The sequence below is a fragment of the Mustelus asterias genome, chromosome 4, assembly GCF_964213995.1.
Source record: "Mustelus asterias chromosome 4, sMusAst1.hap1.1, whole genome shotgun sequence".
NCBI lineage: Eukaryota > Metazoa > Chordata > Chondrichthyes > Carcharhiniformes > Triakidae > Mustelus > Mustelus asterias.
This window is the reverse complement of record NC_135804.1, coordinates 14,434,703-14,447,857: the sequence shown is the minus strand read 5'-3', so window position 1 is coordinate 14,447,857 and position 13,155 is coordinate 14,434,703. Positions and strand designations below refer to the sequence as shown.

General features: G+C 45.2%; 1 long non-coding RNA gene across 1 annotated transcript in view; it reads left to right on the top strand.

Moving 5' to 3' along the window:
- The first annotated feature begins 8,778 nt into the window (after positions 1-8,778).
- The window catches only part of LOC144492499 (uncharacterized), a 28,478-nt gene continuing 24,101 nt past the window's right edge, over positions 8,779-13,155 (top strand). The window contains exon 1 of the long non-coding RNA XR_013497597.1: positions 8,779-9,044. This is a non-coding gene — a long non-coding RNA (uncharacterized LOC144492499). The remainder of the gene's footprint in view (positions 9,045-13,155) is intronic.

The following is a 13,155-nucleotide window of genomic DNA, read 5'->3' as shown; positions in this document are numbered from 1 at the left end:
ACAGATTGGTCAGTGCTTTTACACCTAATTGGTGGACACTGCTCCTAAATGTGTGTTGAGGTCAGAGGAGAAGCAGATGGGGATCAGCTATGATGTTTCAACTATGCATTTTGCATCCCTTGTCTGGACTTGTTCATGAAGAACATTGCTTGGGTGGAGTACTGGCACATAAGAACATAAGAAATAGGAGCAGGAGTAGGCCATCTAGCCCCTCGAGCCTGCCCCGCCATTCAATAAGATCATGGCTGATCTGACGTGGATCAGTACCACTTACCCGCCTGATCCCCATAACCCTTAATTCCCTTACCGATCAGGAATCCATCCATCCGCGCTTTAAACATATTCAGCGAGGTAGCCTCCACCACCTCAGTGGGCAGAGAATTCCAGAGATTCACCACCCTCTGGGAGAAGAAGTTCCTCCTCAACTCTGTCTTAAACCGACCCCCCTTTATTTTGAGGCTGTGTCCTCTAGTTTTAACTTCAATCGCTTTCTGGAGGGATGTCAGAAAGAAAATTAAGGGGAGGGGGTATAAGTAATTCATATCCCTGGTATTATTACTCAGCTTTTGAACACCAACTATCTTCACTGACTCAGTTTGGGATCCGCCAGAATCACTCAGCTCCTGACCTCATTACAGCCTTGGTTCAAACATGGACAAAAGAGCTGAATTCCAGAGGTAAGGTGAGAGTGACTGCCCTTGACATCAAGGCAGCTTTGACCTTGTATGGCACTAAGCAGTGTAATGGAATATTCTCCACTTAAACTGGATGAGTGCAACTCCAACAACACTCAAGAAGCTCACCATCCAGGATAAAGCAGCCAACTTGATTGGTTTACTTTAGACAAGCATCACTCTCTCCACCACTGACAAGCAATAGCAACAGAGTGTACTATCTGCAAAATGCACTCGGAGGGGAACTTCCAGATGGAAGGTAATGACAAAGAAACCATAGTGAGTTCTTTGTCATTACCTTCCATCTGGAAGCTCCCCTCCAAGTCAATTACCATTGTGATTTGAAAATATATATCACTGTTCCTTTTCAAATGAGAACAAATGTTGGTTCAGCTGATGATGTCCACATCTCATAAATGACTTAACATTTTTTGAGAGAAGTCATGTTTCAGCAAATAGTCTGCAAGAGGCAAAACATCATGGTATCATTTCACCTAACAACGGGAAGTTTCTTGTTTGAGTTAGGCACATTTCTCAATAGTACTGCGTGATAGATTAGCATGATGAGACATGTTAGTATAATTAAGAATGTTAGAAAAACTCAAGGACAAGACAAGGTCATTCGGCCCAGCAAGCTGATCCCTGTTGTATTTGAACTCACTAACAGTGCACTCACTTGATGAAGGCACCTGAGACTCTGAAAGCTAGTGCTGCCAAATAAACCTGTAGGACTTTAACCTGGTGTTGTGAAACTTCTTACTGTATTTGAACTCATCAAATCTGGCACCTAACTGTTCTTAATTTTACTCCCTAGTAAATAGTTGAACATTTATTTGCTTTGCACTCATGTAAATTTGTATCCTCCTTTTCCATTTGCCTGGAAAGTAATCTTGTAGATTTGCCCTATTTGTGTGACTTAATGATTCATCATAGTGAAATTAATGAAGATTTGAGCATTCACCTCCAGGGTACTTTGTTTAGCAAGCTCTTTCACCTCTTGAGTGCTCTTGCCTATTTATAATCCAACGTCTAATCCATTCCCATGTTGTACTCAATATTCCCATTGACTTCTGTTAAGCTGCCTTATGGAATTGTGCCAAAAGACCCTGAGTTTAAATAAGCTAATATATATTTATTTATTAGCGTCACAAGTAGGCTTACGTTAACACTGCAATGAAGTTACTGTGAAAATCCCCCAGTCGCCACACTCCGGCACCTGTTTAGCTACACTGAGGGAGAATTTAGCATAGCCAATGCACCTAACCAGCACGTCTTTCGGACTGTGGGTGGAAGCCGGAGCACCCAGAGGGAACCCACATAGACACAAGGAGAATGGGCAGACTCCGCACAGTGACCCAAGCCAGGGATCAAACCCCAGTCTCTGGCACTGTGAAGCAGCAGTGCTAACCATTGTGCCACCGTACCGCCCATAACAATATATTTTAAAACAATCAAGATGGTGTTCCTCTTGACTTGCTGATGATTAAGTTAATTATTTCATGAACGTTATGTCTCCAATGAGCTGTAGAGTATAGTTACATTATTTTAAGATTATTGCGCTTGTCTTTTTTTTAAAAAATGGGCTCAATGTTTGCCAATTTCTAATGGCGTGGAACTTCTCTGGTACCAGTACATTGGTAAGGCCACACTTGGAATACTGTGTGCAGTTCTGGTCACCCTATTATAGAAAGGATATTATTAAACTAGAAAGAGTGCAGAAAAGATTCACTAGGATGCTCCCGGAACTTGATGGTTTGGGTTATAAGGAGAGGCTGGATAGACTGGGACTTTTTTCTCTGGAGCGTAGGAGGCTGAGGGGTGATCTTATAGAGGTCTATAAAATAATGAGGGGCACAGATCAGCTAGATAGTCAATATCTTTTCCCAAAGGTAGGGGAGTCTAAAACTAGAGGGCACAGGTTTAAGGTGAGAGGGGAGAGATACAAAAGTGTCCAGAGGGGCAATTTTTTCACACACAGGGTGGTGAGTGTCTGGAACAAGCTGCCAGAGGTAGTAGTAGAGGTGGGTGGGTACAATGTTGTCTTTTAAAAAGCATTTAGATAGTTACATGGGTAAGATGGGTATAGAGGGATATGAGCCAAATGCAGGCAATTGGGATTAGCTTAGGGATTTAAAAAAAAGGGGTGGCATAGACAAGTTGGGCCGAAGGGCCTGTTTCCATGCGGTAAACCTCTATGACTCTACCTGATGAATCCTTCAGCCCTAAACTCTATCAGTTCATTAAAGCTGGCGTTTCCAATATACAGACTGAATCTGCCCCACTAGCTCCTTTTATGTGGCAATTGGTTCCCTTCTTGGATGCGCAATGCTAAGTCATTAACACCGGGCCCCTGATAAGGAGCTTGTTGCCTTTTTCAGAAATTCCTCAATTTAGAGTCTATTCTGTGGGGTTTGATGGGTCTCACAGCCTTCCACCTTCTCTTCCGACCACACTAACATTCAGGATTAACTCCTAGGCCTGGAGGATTAGTTGCGGCTGCTCCTTGATTAGTGGATTAGAATCATAAAATCCCTACAGTGCAGAAGGAGGCCATTCAGCCCATCGAGTCTGCACCGACAACAATTCCACCCAGGTCCTATCCCTGTAACCCCAAGTATTTACCCTGCTAATCCCCCTGACACTAAGGGGCAATTTAGCATGGCCAATCCACCTAACCCGCACATCTATGGACTGTGGGAGGAAACCAGAGCACTCAGAGGAAACCCATGCAGACACGGGGAGAATGTGCAAACTTCACACAAACAATCACCTGTGGCCAGAATTGAACCCAGGTCCCGGGAGCTGTGAGGCAGCAGTGCTAACCACTGTGCTACCGTGCTGTCCTGATTAGAACAATTAAAGAGCAGCTTTTATCAGTTCTCCATGGCTAGGAGGTTTATTGAAGAGTAAGGACTAAAGGTTCCAGATTTGTAAACTTCATTCAGTACTGGTGGAGCAGCAGATATGAGCAGCAAAGTGATCATCAGCAACAGAAGAGGACAGAAGGAGAATAAACCAGGCCAGAAAATGAAGAGTGAAATGATGAGACACAAACCCTCTTAACCAAGAAAATAGAAGACTATTTGACCAAATCAGTCCATCTTGGTGTTTACTCTTCTGGTGAGCAAATAGGCCGAACTACATGTACCTGCCTTTTTCCCAGATCCCTTGATTAGATCCAGTTACTCTTCATAGAATCGCTACAGTGCAGAAGGAGGCCATTCAGTCCATCGAGTCTGCACCGACAACAATCCCACCCAGGCCCTATCCCCGTAACCCCACGTATTTACCCTGCTAATCCCCCTAACACAAAAGGGCAATTTAACATAGCCAACAACCTAACCCACACATCTTTGGATTATGGGAAGAAACTAGAGCACCCGGAGGAAACCCACGCAGACACAGGGAGAACGTGCAAACTCTGACAGTCACCCAAGCCGGGAATCAAACTCAGGTCCCTGGCACTGTGAGGCAGCAGTGCTAACCACTGAGCCACCATGCCGCCCTTCAATTGATTAAATTGCCTCAACCACTAAACTTGAAGTAAATGCCACAGCCTCACATCTCTTCCTCCGAGTTCTTGCTTTTCTAAAACAAAATGTCCCAGTTCTTGTAGGTGATAATGGCAACTCAGCTTGTTGGCTATGGACCATTGAAGTAGTCCTCCTTTGAGACGGCTCCATGGGCTTCCATATCACCCCCTATTCGAAAGAACAAGAACTGGACACAATATTCCAGATGGCGCCAAACGCAGGATCTGGCAGGACATCATACAAGAGCAAAATACTGAGGATACTGGAAATCTGAAATAAAGAAGGAAAATTCTGCAAATTCTAAGCACATCTGGCAGTGTATGAGGATAGAGAAACAGAGTTAACATTTCAGGTCTGCGACCTATGATCGGAACTGGGAAAAGTTAGAGATCAGTTTTAGGCAGGTGAATTTGGGGGAAGAATGGGAAAGAGAAGGTCTGTGATAAGTTTTAAATTTATTTATTAGTCACAAGTAGGCTTACATTAACACTGCAATGAAGTTACTGTGAAAATCCCCTAGTCGCTACACTCCAGCACCTGTTCAGGTACACTGAGGGAGGATTTAGAAACATAGAAACCCTACAGTACAGAAAGAGGCCATTCGGCCCATCGAGTCTGCACTGACCACAATCCCACCCAGGTCCTACCCCCATATCCCTACATATTTTACCCGCTAATCCCTCTAATCTACGCATCCCAGGACACTAAGGGGCAATTTTAGCATGGCCAATCAACCTAACCTGCACACCTTTGGACTGTGAGAGGAAACTGGAGCACCTGGAGGAAACCCATGCAGACACAAGGAGAATGTGCAAACTCCACACAGACAGTGACCCAAGCCGGGAATCGAACCCAGGTTCCTGGAGCTGTGAAGGAGCAGTGCTAACCACTGCGCTACTGTGCTGCCCATTAGCATAGCCAATGCACCTAACTAGCACGTCTTTCAGACTTTGGGAGGAAACCAGAGCACCCGGAGGAAACCCATGCAGACACAGGGAGAACATGCAGACTCCGCACAGACAGTGACCCAAGCCAAGAATCAAAGCCAGGTCCTTGGTGCTGTGAGGCAGCAGTGCTAACCACTGTGCCACTGTAGGGTGGAAAACAGGAGGGATTAAATGACAAAAGAGGCATGCAGCGCCAAGGGGGATGGTAATGGATCAAGAAAAGAAACAAAAGATGCGCCTAGGGGCAGATGTGAATGGCAGAATGAAGAACAGCTGTCGTCAGAAGGAAAAGCAAAGAGAAAAATGAAGGTAAAAATAAACCTACAAAGAAAAGGAAACAAAATGGGAGTAGCAACTACAGTCTGAAACTGTTACATTCAGCATATAGTATGTTGTGGATGTATATTGAATTGGCCTTGCTTCATACGGTCCTCCATTTATTTATACTTCTGAAGGGCTGCTTACCCTGATGGCATCGTCCATCAGATTTACACACAGCTATGCTTCAGAAATGTGCTGCGAAGACTGCATCTTTGATTTGAAATTGCAATGCTATCTCGAACTCTGTTCGAGAATCTATTACCACCCCAGAACCATCCAGCAGAACCTCACGATTAATCAAGATGATGCAACAAAACAAACTTCACTCTCAGGCAACATGTTATCTGGCCTGCAGCCACGCCATAGGTAAGGAGGCCCACCAATGCCTCTGCTTTCTCAGAAGACTAAGGCACAGTGGTTAGCACTGCTGCCTCACAGCGCCAGGGACCCGGGTTCGATTCCCGGCTTGGGTCACTGTCTGTGTGGAGTTTGCACATTCTCCCAATGTCTGCGTGGGTTTCCTCCGGGTGCTCCAGTTTCCTCCCACATTCCAAAGATGTGCAGGTTAGGTGGATTGGCCATGCTCAATTCTCCCTCAGTGTACCCGAACAGGCGCCGGAGTGTGGTGACTAGGGGATTTTCACAATAACTTCATTGCAGTGTTAATGTAAGACCACTTGTGACTAATAAATAAATAAACTTTAAACTTTTAAAAATTTGGTATGTCCACTCCAACTCTTACCAACTTTTACAGATGCACCACAGAGATCATTCTTTCTGGTTGTATGACAGCTTGGTATGGCTCCTGCTCTGCCCAAGACTACAAGAAACTACAAAGGGTCGTGAACTAATCGCAGTCCATCACTCAAACCAGCCTCCCACTCTACACTTACCGCTGCCTCAGAAAAGCAGCCAGCATAATCAAGGACCCCATGCACCTCAGACATACTCTCTCCCACCTTCTTACAACGGGAAAGAAATACAGAAGTCTGAGGACGTACACCAACCAACTCAAGAACAGCTTCTTTCCTGCTGCCATCAGACTTTTGAATGGACCTACCTCGCATTAAGTTCATCTTTCTCCACACCCCAGCTATGACTGTAAACACTACATTCTACACTCTCTCGTTTCCTTCTCTGCAAGCAGTATGCTTTGTCTGTATAGTGCACAAGGAATAATACTTTTCACTGCATACCAATACATGTGACAATAATAAATCAAATCAAATCAACAAGAAATTTGACAGATTGTTAAATAGGATTTCATGAATATTCCTTTTGAGATTCCTTATGCGATCCAAGTGTTCTTAACTACATTGGGCAGGGGCTTGTGCAGTGGGTGGGTGAGTGACCATAATATTTGTTGAATAGCCTTCTGACCAAGCTCCTACCCACAATTTTATGCCTGAATAGTCAAGCTTAGGCCAGCCCGCCAGCCCTCCCCCCTCTCCCCCCACCCCCCCATCAACTGAGGCTCTTAAGACGAAAACAGAAAAAGCTGGAAAATCTCCGCAGGTCTGACAGCATCAGTGGAGAGAGAGAATAGAGCCAACGTTTTGAGTCTGGGTGGCCTTTCAGACGAAGGGTCATCCAGACTCGAAACATTGGCTCTATTCTCTCCCCACGAATGTTGTCAGACCTGCTGAGATTTTCCAGCATTTTCTGTTTTTGTTTCAGATTCCAGCACTCGCAATATTTTGCCTTTGAGTGTGAGGTTTGTAAGAGGCTAATTATTAATTATTATATTCTGCTATCCTGGGTAATATGTATCCCTCAAACAAAATCACTAAAATCGTATTTAGGTCCGTTTGTTGTGGACCTTACTGTGCTGCAATTGTCTGCTATCTTTCCCCATCTAACAGGGGTAAGTGCTTTATTGCACTGTATGGGGAGGCAGTGGCGTAGTGGTATTGTCACTGGACTAGTAATCCAGTGTTCGAATCCCACCACGGCAGATAATAACATTTGAAAAGAATAAAAACCTGGAATTAAAAGCCTAATGATGACTGTGAACCCATTGTTACAATGCCCTGTGGACCCTATTTCGAATCCCACCACAGTAAATGATGGGATTTTTTAAATGTCAATTGTAAAAATAAACCCATTTGGGTTGACAGGAAATCTGTCATCCTTATCCAGTCTGGCCCACATGTGAGTCCAGACCCACAGCAATGTGGTTGACTTTTAAATGTCCTCAGGGATGGGCAATAAATGCTGGCCCAGCCACAAAAAGCCCCAGCATAATTACAAGTCCTTTCTTTCGGTGGCATAGTGGTTAGCACTGCTGCCTCACAGCGCTAGGGACCTCGATTCCCGGCTTGGGTCACTGTCTGTGTGGAGTTTGCACATTCTCCCTGTGTCTGCGTGGGTTTCCTCTGGGTGCTCCGGTTTCCTCCCACAGTCTGAAAGACGTGCTGGTTAGGTGCTTTGGCAATGCTAAATTCTCCCTCAGTGTACCCGAACAGGCGCCGGAGTGTGGCGACTAGGGGATTTTCACAGTAATTTCATTACAGTGCTAATGTAAGCCTACTTTTTTTTTATTCATTTGTGGGACATGGGTGTCGCTGGCTGGCCAGCATTTATTGCCCATCCCTAGTTGCCCTTGAGAAGATGGTGGCGAGCTGCCTCCTTGAATCGCTGCCGTCCACGTGCTGTGGGTTGACCCACAATGCCGTTAGGGAGGGAATTCCAGGATTTTGATCCAGCGACTGCGAAGGAACGGCGATATATTTCCAAATCAGGATGGTGAGTGGCTTGGAGGGGAACTTGCAGGTGGTGGTCTTCCCATGTATCTGCTGCCCTTGTCCTTCTAGATGGAAATGGTCCTGTGTTTGGAAGGTGCTGTATAAGGGTCTTTGGTGAATTGCTGCAGTTCATCTTGTAGATAGTACACACTGCTGCTACTGAGCGTCGGTGGTGGAGAGATTGCGACTAATAAATAAACTTAATATAAAAACGTACATGTCTCCCCCACAGATTTACACTGACCACTGCATAATTTTACATTGCAACCAAGAGATGGGAGTGCTGGAAGTGTCACAGCTGAGGTTGCAATCTATTTTAATTTCCAATATCTTTTTTTTTCAAAATTAAAAATGCCCTTAAACTACTTAGCCAGCAATGTCAATATATTCACTGCTCATGAGACGGACCTGCAAGTTCACCCCCCCACCCCCAAACAAACTTCTCTTCAAAAAAAAGGCGAATGTTAATTGACACCTCCTTCCCGAGAATCCGGATAAACATTACCTGGCTGCATGGTAACACTCAGCTAATCATTGACCGCTCGCCATCACTTTACAGGCACGGGAAATCTTGTGATCTCTTCATTCTGTTTATCGAAAGGAGGTTTTTTTCTGATATATTTGAAGGGGTGGGTGTATGTGTGTCCCGGCGCCAGAAGAATGTAGAGAGAGGCGAAGGGAAGCGACTTGGCGGAATCTTTAAAGGGGGAAAATATATATATATATATATAAATGTCTCTTTGAGGGCGACGCAAGATCCAGCAGCGAAAGAGAAATCATGAGGATACGTTGTGAGAGCGTGTGGAGGAAGCGGCGAACGCCACGGTAAAGTATACTGGGAATTTCTCCTGTAATGCTGGACAGAAAGAAACTAACCCTCACTCTGGCCACAGTGTCAGTAAGAGCAGGGTCTGAGCGGCAGTCCCCCTCCCTCCATCTGTGTCTGCCACTCATGTTCTAAATGTGGAACACTGCCTTTTAAATCCCCCTCCTCTTTATGTCACTTAAGTGAACACGAGAGAGCGTTTATCCCATACCATAAATGCCCAATAATGCCTTTGTCAATTCCACCCCCCCCCCCCCCAAAAAAAAATCTTAGACAATTGTCCACTGGCTACATTGAAGACTGGAAAATAATTCAACCCCCAGTACTTTGTCACAGAGCTTTCAAGTTTGTTTTGACAAGTACATTTAGAGCTTTCAGTTACTCGCATACTTGCATAAATACGTGCATTTGCATTATTTCGGTGCGAGCATTCCCCCCCCCCCCCAGTTGTTGACTGTCTTGCTATGAGCTCCTAAGAGCATGCTGGGGTGGAGAGGAGTGAGTGGGTGAAAAGCGGGCAGTTGGCACAAGTGTTAAAGTTCTAGGGTCTGAACCCCAGAAAAGACTGCAGCAAGAGTTTCTTAAACTTATCTTGCATTTCCCCCATTTTCCCCCCTCCGCCCCCAGATAGGGAATCACCCAGGCTGCATGTAACCAACTCCCACTCGGGGTTGTATCGTTTAATACGCCACGTACACTCATTTGGTTGTCAGAGTGCTTGGAGGGGTTTTTAACTGGCTTCTTCCGAGGTGAGCTCAAAGTAAGCACGAGTTACTGTGTCCCAGCCCTTTGCTGGGAACATTTGACCTGTGATATGTAAAACAAAACAAACAAGAAAACATCCTGGTGCCGAGTCAGAGATGGTCTGCGGCTCGGGGGACCTGGCATGTGTGGCAAATTGCAAAGTGCCTCCAACAGAAACAGAAAATTCTGGGAAAACTCTACAGATCTGGCAGCATCGGTGGAGGGAGAAAATAGGGTTAAGGTGACAAGTCCCTTTAAGTTTGCTTGTTTTGGATTGCTAGGTAACAGGAGTTGTTCCTCTTTTTTTTGGTTTTAAGCCAATCCTTGTCTTCCCATGGGCCCTGCCAATGGGGAGGGACTTGGCTGTCTTAAACGACATTGGTAAAGCTGATTCTGCCCCTCTGCGACTGTGACAAAACATGTTAACAGTGAATCACATTGTTAAAGCTCCATTTAACCATCCCAAGGTGTGTTGTCTAACAAAACTTGACACATGAAGAGATAACAGGACAGTTGGCCAAAAGTTTGGTTGGAAGCAGAAAGTTTAAGATGCAGAGGGTCGAGGGGATAAAGAGGCTTAAGGAGCAAATTCCAGAACTTGGGGCCTAGGAGATTGAAGGCACATTAAGTGTAGAAATCTCACAGGATTATAACGCTAGAGGAGGTTGCAGAGACAGTGAAAGAGGAGCAGTCGTCAGCCATTCAGCCCCACGAGCCTGTTCCATCATTCAGTAAGATCATGGCTGGTCTGCTTGTGGCCTCGCCTCCTTTTCTGCCTCTCTTCTATAAACTTTGACTCTCCTTTATCAATCAATCATCTGTCTATCTCAGCCTTGAATATGGTAAATCCAAGGAGGGTTTTGAAAGCAAGGATGAGGTTTTTAAATTGAGGCGTTGCTGTCAGAGGGTCAAAGTAGATCAGTGAGAATAGGGATGAGGGGTGAACTGGATTTGACACGAATTAGGATATGGGTTTTGGATTGGTTCAAGTTTACAGAGGGTGCAAGATGGGAGACTGGCTAGGAGAACATAATCACAACTTGCCTTTATAGAATCCCTACAGTGCAGAAAGAGGCCATGTGGCCCATTGAGTCTACACTGATTCTCCAATAGAGCATTCCTCCCTCCCACCCCTGTGGAGAGTGAAATAGAGTTAACGTTGTGAACCATATGACCCCCTTCTTCACAAAACGTTAACTCTTTTTTTCTCTCTGCACAGCTGCTGCCGGGCCTGCTGAGTCTTTCCATCATTTTCTGTTCTTATGTGGAATACATCGCGAGAATGCAGAGGAAAGTGTGGTTAAATGTGAATGTATGAAGCTGCTACAAATTCAATTGTTGAGCTCATCAGTACTTAAGCTGAGAGGAAATGTGAGTTTAGAGAATAGGAATAATCAGAACCCAGCAAAGAAGAACCGTTGTAAAATATTTGATATTGTTTTCGGAGTCAAATTCCATCCATCGCTACTTCAGCCAGGTTTTGTCACACCAGATATTAAAAAATACCACTAGGTTGGCTGTTACGGAAACATCGCACCTGCAACATGAACTTTTAAAGCTTAAGGTTATTTATTTTATTAGTGTCCCAAGTAGGCTGACATTAACACTGCAATGAAGTTACTGTGAAAATCCCCTGGTCGCCATCTGTTCATATCCAATGGGGAAATAAGGAGGAATTTCTTTACCTGAGAGTTAGAACATGAAACTCACTACCACAGCTTGGAAACTGACAGAAAATAATGAGATGAACGTATAAGAGGAAAGATGAGAAAAGGATATGCTGATAAGGATGTGAATGGGAGGATGCTCTTGATGAGTATAAACACTAGCACAGGCTAGGAAGAGGCAAAACACCGCAGATGCTGGAAACCTGAAATAAGAGCAAGAAAAGCTGGAGAAATTCGGCAGGTCCGCAGATGCTGCCTGACCTGCTGAGTCCCTGCAGAGCTTTTTATTCTTTTACCAGCACAGGCTAGTTGGACTGAATGGCCTAGTTTGGCACTGTTTATTCCTCTTAACTCTATGAAAGTTACAATGAGAACGCATACTTACTTCTGTGGTTAGGACATGCCTAAATGCAGCCTGGTGGCACAGTGGTTAGCACTGCTGCCTCACAGTGCCACGGACCTGGGTTCAATTCCCGGGCTTGGGTCACTGTCTGTGTAGAGTTTGCGCATTCTCCCTGTATCTGCTCCGGTTTCCTTCCACAGTCCAAAGATGTGCAGGTTAGGTGGATTGGCCCTGCTAAATTGCCCCTTAGTGTCAGAGTGACTAGCTAGGCTAAATGTATGGGGTTATGGGGATAGGGCCTGGGTGGGATTGTGGTCGGTGCAGAGCAGATGGGCTGAATGGCCTCCTTCTGCACTGTAGGATTCTACGTCTATGTCTATGCCACACTCCGGCACCTGTTCGGGTACACTGAGGGAGAATTTAGCATGGTCAATGCACCTAACCAGCACATCTTTCAGACTGTGGGAGGAAACCGGAGCACCCGGAGGAAACCCACTCAGACACAGGGAGAACATGAAGACTCTGCACGGACAGTGACCCAAGCTGGGAATTGAACTCGGGTTCTTGGCGCTGTGAGGCAGCAGTGCTTGGCGTTGTCACTGTGCTACTCGTTTATGGCACATTATTGAGACAGAATAAATTTGTACTTTGTAATATTCCAAATAAAAGTGGAAAGTTTAATCGGATGCAGTTTCCTTCAGGCTGTAGTGATGCCAAGAGGCTTTGTCTGTACAAGAGGCTGGGTTGGGTTGGTCTGAGCCTTCACCTGAACTGTGAGTCATTGATTTAATATACCTGAAACTTAAAATATATAGAGGAGAATGTTTCACTACCATTACTCATTCTGAGAAAGATTCCAGCCATGAAAATAGGAAGGGGCTGCAGAATTATCCTACTGAAAAGGAAAAACTTGGAGATTTTCACCATCTCCGACTGTAAGTGCTTTGCAGCCAATAGATTTTTTTGGAAGTGTAGCCAAGTCACTGTTGTATTGCAGGAAAAGCAGCAGCCAATTTGCATACAGCAAGCTCCCACAAACAACAGTGTGACGATGACTACATAACCTGGTTTCTGTGATGTGAAGCATAAATATTGGCCACTCAGCACTGGGATTACTCCTCCCCCCCCCCCCCCCCCCCCCCCGCCGTCCATTTGAGAATGCAGACTGGCTCTCGGTTTAATATTTCAAAGGCTGTGCAGCACTCCCTCAGAACTGCAATAGGGGTGTCGGTTTTTGATCTTTGAATTCAAGTCCTGAAGTGGGATTTGATCCTGGACCCTTGTGACTTAGCAACGAGGGTGCCACCAACGGAGCTGGCTGTGAGGTATTGTCCTTAATGTATATATAATGTGAAG